Source organism: Lagopus leucura, unplaced genomic scaffold, assembly GCF_019238085.1.
Source record: "Lagopus leucura isolate 7727_CA_CO unplaced genomic scaffold, USGS_WTPT01 63740-0_obj-0_obj, whole genome shotgun sequence".
Classification (NCBI taxonomy): domain Eukaryota; kingdom Metazoa; phylum Chordata; class Aves; order Galliformes; family Phasianidae; genus Lagopus; species Lagopus leucura.
The window spans coordinates 51794-61160 of record NW_024967163.1 but is presented as its reverse complement, the minus strand read 5'-3'; positions in this window follow the sequence as shown (position 1 = coordinate 61160).

The following is a 9367-nucleotide window of genomic DNA, read 5'->3' as shown; positions in this document are numbered from 1 at the left end:
TCCCAAGAATAGCCAGCCCAAGAGCAAGTTGGCAAACTCCAACTCTTTAGATGCCTCCCTGCCAAGTCAAGAGAGCCTGTTTCAGCCCTTCATGGAAAAGCTAAGCATGGAAGATGTTAGCAGTACCATGTTGTTGATGGACTCTGCTATGAAGCAATCGCACAGAATTAGCAAAGAAGAGATTGGAGATATGAAATGTAACTGGTGGGATCACAGTAGGGTAGCACTGAAGAAGCTGACACTGAACCAGAAAGCTATTTGTGGTAACAGAAGAAAAAAATTAATGCAAACCTTCATTGACATTTCATGAGAGCAATTGGTAGCCATCAACCACATACAGACTATAAATGGAGAATGGGGAACTGACCACCTTCAGCCAAAAGAAAGAATACAATGCATTAGGTCTCCTGCACATTAAGAATTAGAAACCTATACAAATAAACCATTTCTTCAACAGGCAGTGTCAGCAGCAACACTCTGAACTGCTAGTCTGCTCTGACAGCAATGAGAAATGGCAGCTACTCAAAAGACATAACCTTGACAGAACTGCAAAAAAAGGCCCAAATCTGCATGCAGAGCTCACCATCTGGCTGTGTGTGAGGTACACGTGGGAAACCAAAAGGTAGAGTTCTGAGGCTCTTCTGTTTGTGTAAGCCTGCAGGAACTCAATTGGAGTGGTCAGTAGAAAACCCATGAAAGATAACTGACCTTATCTTAATCTAGAGAATCTCAAAGTTATTAAGAGACAAACAGGATTAGTATTAATTTTAACAGCATTTATTAGTCTAGATTCTTCCCTTTTCCTGTGAAAATATGTTCAGATACATCTGTGTTAAAATACAGAAGAGACTCCCCATAAATCCACATACACTGTGTTGAACTTTGTGATGAGCAGTTGAAATAAACAGTGGAGAACGGCAGAAAACAGAAGAACAGATTTGACTGGAGCCTCTAATTAACTGCTGATTCCTTCCTTCTTCCTACGCTTTAATTTCATTCCTTCAATCAGTCTAATTTTTTCCAAATTATTCACTAGGTAAAGAAATACTTCATTCAGAAGTTAAAGTAGTGCTGATATTCTACAACAAGACAAAAGTGTTGAAACTTGCTCCAGTAAGTTCTTGATTGCTCTGATGTACGCTGCAAATACTAGAATCTCACATTAATGTGGTTTCCATTTGCAGAGTTTGCTTGAATCTAATTTAACACAAACACTTCATATAATAGTGGATCTGCTTGCTAAGAAGATCATATCTGTCTTCAGTATCTTTCCAACTCCCAGTGCCTGTCAATTTGTTAATCTAGATTCTTGTTCAACTCAGTATGTTACCCATTTTGATTCTCCTAGGAGCACTGTTAATCCTCCTTCCAAAGGAGGGCATACATTTCAGATCAACTTTTGTAGGAATTCACTGTGAAATGCTCACGAGCAGCCAAGGGACTTCCCAGGCTTGACACTCACAGATCAAATATCCTATGATTTGTTTGGTGAGACTGTTCTGAATGTTGTCCTGTCATTTACGGATCAAATCAAACATTTAATCACAACCTCTCACATGCAAAGCTGCCACCACTTCCTCCTTCAAATCCCTCCCTAAATGCATTTCCTTTGAAAGGCTTCCAGTACTCCTCTGCTCACCAACAACATCTGCACCCACTTTATGGTAAAGCAGTATCAGTGACTTGTGCTTAAAGTAGACTTTATGCTAACTGTAGCAGGGCCCAGTCTTCCATCTGTTTGGAGAGCATGCACTTGTCTTGAGATCATCCCCTTCCTTCCTAACAAAACAACCAGAAACTGACACAATCCAGAATCAAATTTCGATGGCAGAACCTGTGGCCAGGTCCTGCCAGTTGGACTGCTGAAGAAAACAGCCCCCACATTTCCCTAAGAGTTTCTTAAACAAAGGGAAGAAAGTAATCTCTATTGCAATAAGAGTATCTGAAAGCCTCACACAAGGAGTATTTGCAGATCTTGTGAAACAGAACAAAAATAATTAACTTCATTATGCTTCCTATTCTCCAAGAAATATTTCTTCCAACTGCTTAGAACCCATCAACATCGACTGTTGTATGAAGACCAGGCTCTTGAACTCGTTTAATTACAGGAACTTTATCCTTTCAGAGCACATTTCTCTCTGTCCCCCCTCTGCTAAGCACCATGGAATTACAGTTGCTTGCTGTGGCTGGCCTGCCATTGCACTCTAACACCTGATTACCATTGACGTACACAAAAATATCAACTACTACAGAGCACGTTTCTTCCTTTCACTACATGGACTTTCGCTTCCTCAGACCCTCGGCCTCATTCCCTACATACTCACCTACCTCTCACACAGCTGGTTTTGAAACAGGCTTATGCTTTGCTTCCTATTGCTGCTGTCACTGGACAGTAGCAGCTATGCCTGCAAGTGGGATTTGCTTGCAAGAGTAGGCAGCAACAGCACTACAGACAGTGACAAAGCAATACATCTTTCCTAAAATGATACCCTAAAATTATGCTTTTGATTTAGGTGCACAATATAGTACATCTGTGATGTAGGAGTCCATAAATGCACAGCAAGTTTGGTCCGACCAGAAATTCAGCTACTTACGCAGCACTGAAATTCCAGAGTAGTGTATATGCAGATGCTCAAATAAATGGCCTCTTTCTCTAAGGCTGAAAACTGCATTTACTAAATATGGAAATAGGGTATCTAAAAATAGCCACACAAGCATGAACATATTAGCCTTATTCTATAAAATGGGGGCAAGAAAATGGCAGCAACACACATCTTGCAAATAATTCTATAAAGTATCCCTTCTCTTGCCCAACCCTCAAAGAATCCTTGAGCAAAACAAAACCAGAAAGTGCTCATGAAAATTCCCTTAGTTGAACATGATGAGAAAGGCACAGAAAAGATTGCTAGTGATAAGCAAGCAGCCTGTGGATGAATAGCCACTCACATTGCCAAAGGACAATAAAAATCCTGCATTGTTTTGCTAATTTTCACACTCTTCTTTTTATGGCAGAAATCATCATAGGACAGCAGAAGACAATACTACCTAATGGCAAGCACTCATGGAATCCCAAGCAGCAGCAGAGTGTGATAAAGCTACACAGCATCTGGAGTCTGCTACAGCAACAAGCAAATATAAAAACAAATGGAGTTTACATTTGATCTTCATTTTTGGAAGCTCTTCAACACTGCTCCAGCAAAAGCTTTTTCAACACCTTAGTTTCAAACTGGAATCACCATTAAGCCTATCAGGTTTCTGCCCAGGCACAAAAAAAAAAAATAAAAAGACAAATTCCCAGGAGCATTTCTAATTTCTCTGCTTAATTACATCCTTCAATTTTAATTTCGTTTTACCCTGCAAGTTTTCTTCAATCTGTTTAAGGCATATTACTGAGCAGGCTAAAACCTTTCACATTCAGAAATACAGATGATTTTGTTATCCAAATCCCAGCAGTCTATATTCTAGATCAGAGAAGAAAAATCCTGGTTCAGTAATTTGTACAAGACTGAAAGGCAATGCGTGTTTGTTTTGTTTTTTTTTTTTTTTTTTTTTTTTTTTTTTAAAGAGCTCAAGTCAGTCTCCCAAATTACTGTAAACTGTGAGTTACTGTTTCACTCAACAAAACAGTCTTGAACATATTTTTTTCCCTCAAATTTCCCCTCTAAATGCCTACAAAAAATGTGCTACGGCTCAGTTTAAAGTATTCCTTTCTTTCTTTCCTTAGGTTTACTTATTCGGTGTGCAGCAGCATCCCCCAGTGGCCATTCTGCTTCTGCAACGAAGACGGGAATCCGGGGTTTCCAGCTTCTCCAAAACCACCGGTTTTTGCAGCAAAGAATCATAGAATTGTAGAACCATTTGAGTTGGAATGGACCCTTAAAAGCCATCTGGTCCAACTCCCCTGCAATGAACAGGGACCACCCACAGCTCCATCAGATTCTCAGAGCCCCTTCAGCTTGATCCAGGGTGTCTCCAGGGATAGAGCCTCCATCATCTCTCTGGGCAACCTGTGCCAGTACTTCACCATACTTAGAAAAAACATCCTTACATCCAACCTAAATATCTCCTCTTTTAGTAAGGAGGACTCTGGCTCAGATATAGTTACAATAATACACAGCAGCACTTCCCTCTGAACAGAGGCTGCCACTTGAAGTCCAAAAGGCAACATGAACATCATTCTTTCTGGCAGCTGCTGAGGAAGGCAGGGTAAACTTTGCCAAATGGCCCTTCCCAAAAATCCTTGGTGGGAAAATATTCTCCAAACCTCAAATCATGTATCAGGTCTAATTCTGCACTAACTTATAGTAGAGTAATGCTATAGAATTTCTGACTTCAGCAGGAATGGAAAAGCTTTATAAGCTTTTAATAAATAAGTAATAACAAATAATAAATAAATAAAATAAATAACTCTATAAGCAATTTATAACAAAGAACCTATTCGCTCTATCAAAATAAAAGGTTTGGATGAAATTATGGAGGTACTACAGATAATTTCTAGACAGCCAACAACTTATAAGGATCTAGGGACATACTTCAGTACTTCCAGTAGATAGATTAGAGAGAATTTCATACAAAAATTATACACACTGTCAACACTTGGGCTCTAACCATCAGTTATCAGGCCAGAGCTTGGGCTCAATGGTGTGAGCAGAACCACACACCACCTTTTCAACACTCACAGAAAGGACACAGTCCCAAGTTGCTCAGCACCCACCAAATTATCTTTGGCCACATCCAGAACCAGGCACAGCAAAAAAGTCACGACAATTGCTACTCAGGGCAGCCTAAGCACCCACTTAGCTCCTCTCGAAGAGAAGATGAAATGTCAAGGCATGTGTTTCAACACTTTCTGACTCTAAACAAGTTTGTTATTTCAAAACCAATTTGCCCACCTAATTCATTCTAAATTTTGATCACTGTATCTGTGCTTCCATTACTACTGAGCTTTGTTCTTCACCAAGTGTTCAGCTGCAGCAGTAAGAAAAGCAGCAAAGTAACATCCAATTTAAGCAGGAATCTTCTGCAATAGATACACCTGAGTTTTTCATTTTTTGTTTCATACCTGTTTTGATCTCTGCTTCAGTATAATTTCTACAGCAAGCAGTAACAAAGCTGGTATTTATTTATTGAGTACTCCCTGTGTGATTGACATTTCCAACGCCCTCAAGGAGACACAGGCCCTGCCTCAAGGGCCTTGCAGCCTGGAAAAACAACACAGTTTGGATTCACTGACCACACAAGAGCCCAGCACGTCAACCTTAAACAGTTCACCATCTACAACTAAATGTTGTTTTTTAGACGATGAAGGGGCAGAAAGCCTGAGTATAAGAATAGTATTTTGGTGACGAAAAAGAAGAAAGGCAAAGTTGAATATCTAAAGGATCAAATCCTCAAAGAAACTGAATGATACATTAATAGGGAAAATTCAAAAAATTAAAACACATTAAAGTAACGTGGCTCCTGTATATGTGAAATGACAATGCTTACTGCTATTTTCAGGGGAAAACTCGTGTTCCCCTCTGTGCTTGTCCAGCTCTCTTAATATGTTTACTCAGAACATATAAAAATAAAATTTTGCGTTCAGACTTCTTAGGTGCTTGCAGAACTCAAAGGGAAATAGGCCCCTCACATCCCTTCTCTCTCTCCACCCCGCATACATATAGGGGTTTTGATTCCGAGACAACTGTGGTGTGTTAAAAGCAAACAAGAACAATAGAAGCTGTCACAGCTATTGGAAGCAACAGCACAAAACATTTCACGAGGACTAAATTTAACCCCCATCACCCCGTTCAAGCCTAGCCCAGAGCTGGAAAGAAAGCAGCAGTGCGCAGTCACACGTCTGTAGCTTCCTTAACAGCTCCAAACTCTCCGCAGTGAATGGGAGTTCCCAGTTCCAGAAACCTTCAATCACACAATGTTAATCTCTTGTAAACGTAACTGTCTCTTACATACAGTCCAATCAGGAGAATACTTGTCCAGTTGATTTTTCTATACTATTTTGCCATTAATAACCACACTTGGATTTATGCATCCTTAAGCCAGAGGGCACTTAAACACAAGATAAGCTTCAGGCACATTTCTAAAGCAGAATACTTGCTTAAATGTGAAAGAAAATACAAGAAAACAGCTGTTTTTGGGGTCGATCAGATAAACAAACAAATCTTTCTGACATCAAGCAAAAAAGGAGGTTAACAGGAGCCGTAAAATCATCTGGTTACATTTCAGGTGCTACCAGTTCTTTTATCACTTATTCTTACTTCCATATTCTACAACTGCCCAAAGAGCTAACAAAAATACTCCTAAAACTGAAATCATCCAGTTAGATTTCCAAATGGTGTCAATGTAGAGCTGCTTTCTTCTCAGGTAGAAAGTAACACACCAGCAAATGCTCATCTCCTTCTAGACATGTCCCAGGGCTGGGATCTCAGTTACAACTAAAGGTACATCCAACGAGCTCCAAATACACAACCTAGGACAGAATGTAGCTTGTGGAAAGGTGAAGCATGTGAGCTTGTAGCTCTGTTCTTAATATTTTAAATATCTGTTTCCTTCAGGAAAGGCTGGAACTTGAACTTTATGCACTGGAAGAGCAAGCAAAAGTGGAAATAAGAAAGTGCTGGACCAGGCACAGCCTATGCAACAGACTCAGGTCCAACAGCCAGAGACAGAGGCACTTCTGGAGCTGATTCTCAGTCACAGCTTCACCAGAAACAAACTGGCAGCACAGAAGATTAAAAGCAGGGACATCTCACCACAGCCAAAGAAATGGCAGTCTGCTCCTCTTAACTCAGAGCAAGCATCTACTAAAAATAGTTCCATAGACTGTACCACATGGTCTTATAATAATAAAACAATTTTCCTTTGTTCCTACAGGTGTGACCTGCTTCAGCACTACTTCCAGTGCAAGGTGAAACCACACAGCATAAGCTGCTCTTAGAAGATAGCAAAGACCCATTTCCACTTCTATTCAAAGCAAAAGCATCACACCACAAGTAAACTGATCTTCAGACATGGAAACTTGCAGTTTATGTTAGAAAATATGATGCGCTTCAAAGAAAATCACTGACTTTTACTATTTTACGTTGCTGGATAGTAAGCTCCGCAGCATTAGCAAAAGACATACTTAAAAGCAGCGTTTACTCCACTCCTTCCTTATTAAGAGAATTTGAAACTATAGTGCCACTGCTTATTTCAACAGAAGTTGAACATAAAAATACAGAGTTAATTTACTTCTGTGCCATGTTACATATGGATTCAGAGGCAACTGGTGGGAAGAAGTTAAAAGAGGTGATAAGCCATAGTTAAAACAGTTACAAGATCAAGACTAGTTAGGCTGTCAAAACAAATAAACACTACAGGTTTTTTCAAATGGGCAGTTTACATATCTGAAAAGATTTAAACAAGTATGCCTTTCTACATTAATACTCTTAGTTATTTTTTGCTGGGCAATGACATTGTTACTTTTAGTTTTTCCTCATATATATAGCATCATAGTTCTTGACTATGATGTACAATCAATTTTTGTGCAATGTTGTACAATCACTTTCTACTGTTGCAATATGAAAGCTTTCTACTAATTCCATTTCTTTACAGTGGAAGCTAAGTAACCTTGGTTGAAAATCACGGACATTTACTCACTAATAAATGTGACCTTAGATAAGTAGCATTTAACAGGATACCATGATTATACAACCATACTGAAAGAATAAATTGTTTACAGTTACTGAAAGGTACAATTTTTTTTTCTTACTCACATGGAATGCTATGGCCCTATCCATAGTTAGCCCCACAGCAGAGGATGAGGCAGTCAGCACAGGATCTCACCTTGGTCAACTAGAGTGTATTATATTTAATTGCTATGACACGTTTCCCAAATATTGCCAACACATCTTGTGAAAGGAATTTTTCAATTAGCTGCAGAGGGCAGCAGTCTCCTCAGATAAGTATACAGGCAATTTCAACTTCTTACGTTGTTTCAAATGTACACAGAAAACTAGAGTTTCTAAAACATCACTGCGAAGTCACTGAGGTTTATAGTATTAAGCTGCTAATTCACAGCATGGTGCCTTTAAGTTTTAATTGTGCTTGAATGATTTAATTATCTTCTACTTCACTCTGGATGGTTTGATCTACAGTTCACATGAGCCTATGTTACTGCCCCCATTCACACAGGAACCCCTTTGAAGCCAGCGATATTACCATGTGACTGAGCTGCTCAAGACCTGCAGTGTACACACACAGTGGTGCTTGTGCAGTCATGTGCTGTAGGGGAGGAACCATCTTTTGACTTGAGTCTGTGCATTTCACAGCACCCAGGTCAAGACACAGAAGGGATCAGTAACAGACATCCAGAAAAATCAACCACTTTTAGACATCAGTTTACGTATTTCCACCACATTGCTCTTTTAGAAGTAATAGCAAGATAAGCCATGGATGAAATAGCACATCTGGAGCCACCAGAGAAATAAGTGAATTGCAATGATTTAAGATGAGTCACTGTTCCACCTTAATGGAAAACCTATAAAATACCGAACTGCCAGAGAGCAACAGATCTTTCAGGGGTTTATTAGTTTTACAGGTCTTATAAAAATTACCAGAAAAACATAAAACTTAAATAGCTCAAAACTGAAAAGCTTTCATGAGCTTAAGCTCAGCCTGTTCAGATCACAGCATAGCTACACTCTCTACAGCTGTTATGTGGCACACTAGCTGCAAAAATACACCAGACTCTCTTGCTTTTGGTTAGCTGCCTTTTAAGCTCACACAAAATCTTGTATGTAGAATTCCCCTTATAAAAAAACATGAAAATATTTAGAACTCCATATATAGTTGACTTGCAGGTTCTCTCTTAGCCACAGCATGTCTGGTGATCTCTAAGTATTAATGTTGAGGACTGAACTGTGAAGCCGATGAAAACACTGAGGATTATTACAGTAGAAACAGATACATTTATTTTCCCATGCTGCATACTCAAGAGGCTTACCAGGCATAATTGCCAGTCAGGAGAATCTAGTTAAGTAAGAATTTATGTCACACTTCCTGATTTGAAAAGGTATTGTAAAAAAATCAAAGACTAGACATGAAACACGGGAGCCTCATTATTATGTTACAAGATGGAATAACAGCTCCGACATTTAGTCTTGTGACCTCTCAGACTAAATCTGTAAATATATGCCATATCCAGCACTTACCAGATACAGCAGTTCACAGAGCTCATAGCCAGAGAAAAATTAGGTTGTGTATCACATACAGTCACCCTAGGATGATATAATCAGACTGTTGTTGATGCTAATGTAGTCACAGCTAGCTGGACAACTATCAAGCCACTAGCAGTGACAGTCCCCTTTACTGAGTAGTCTACATAATA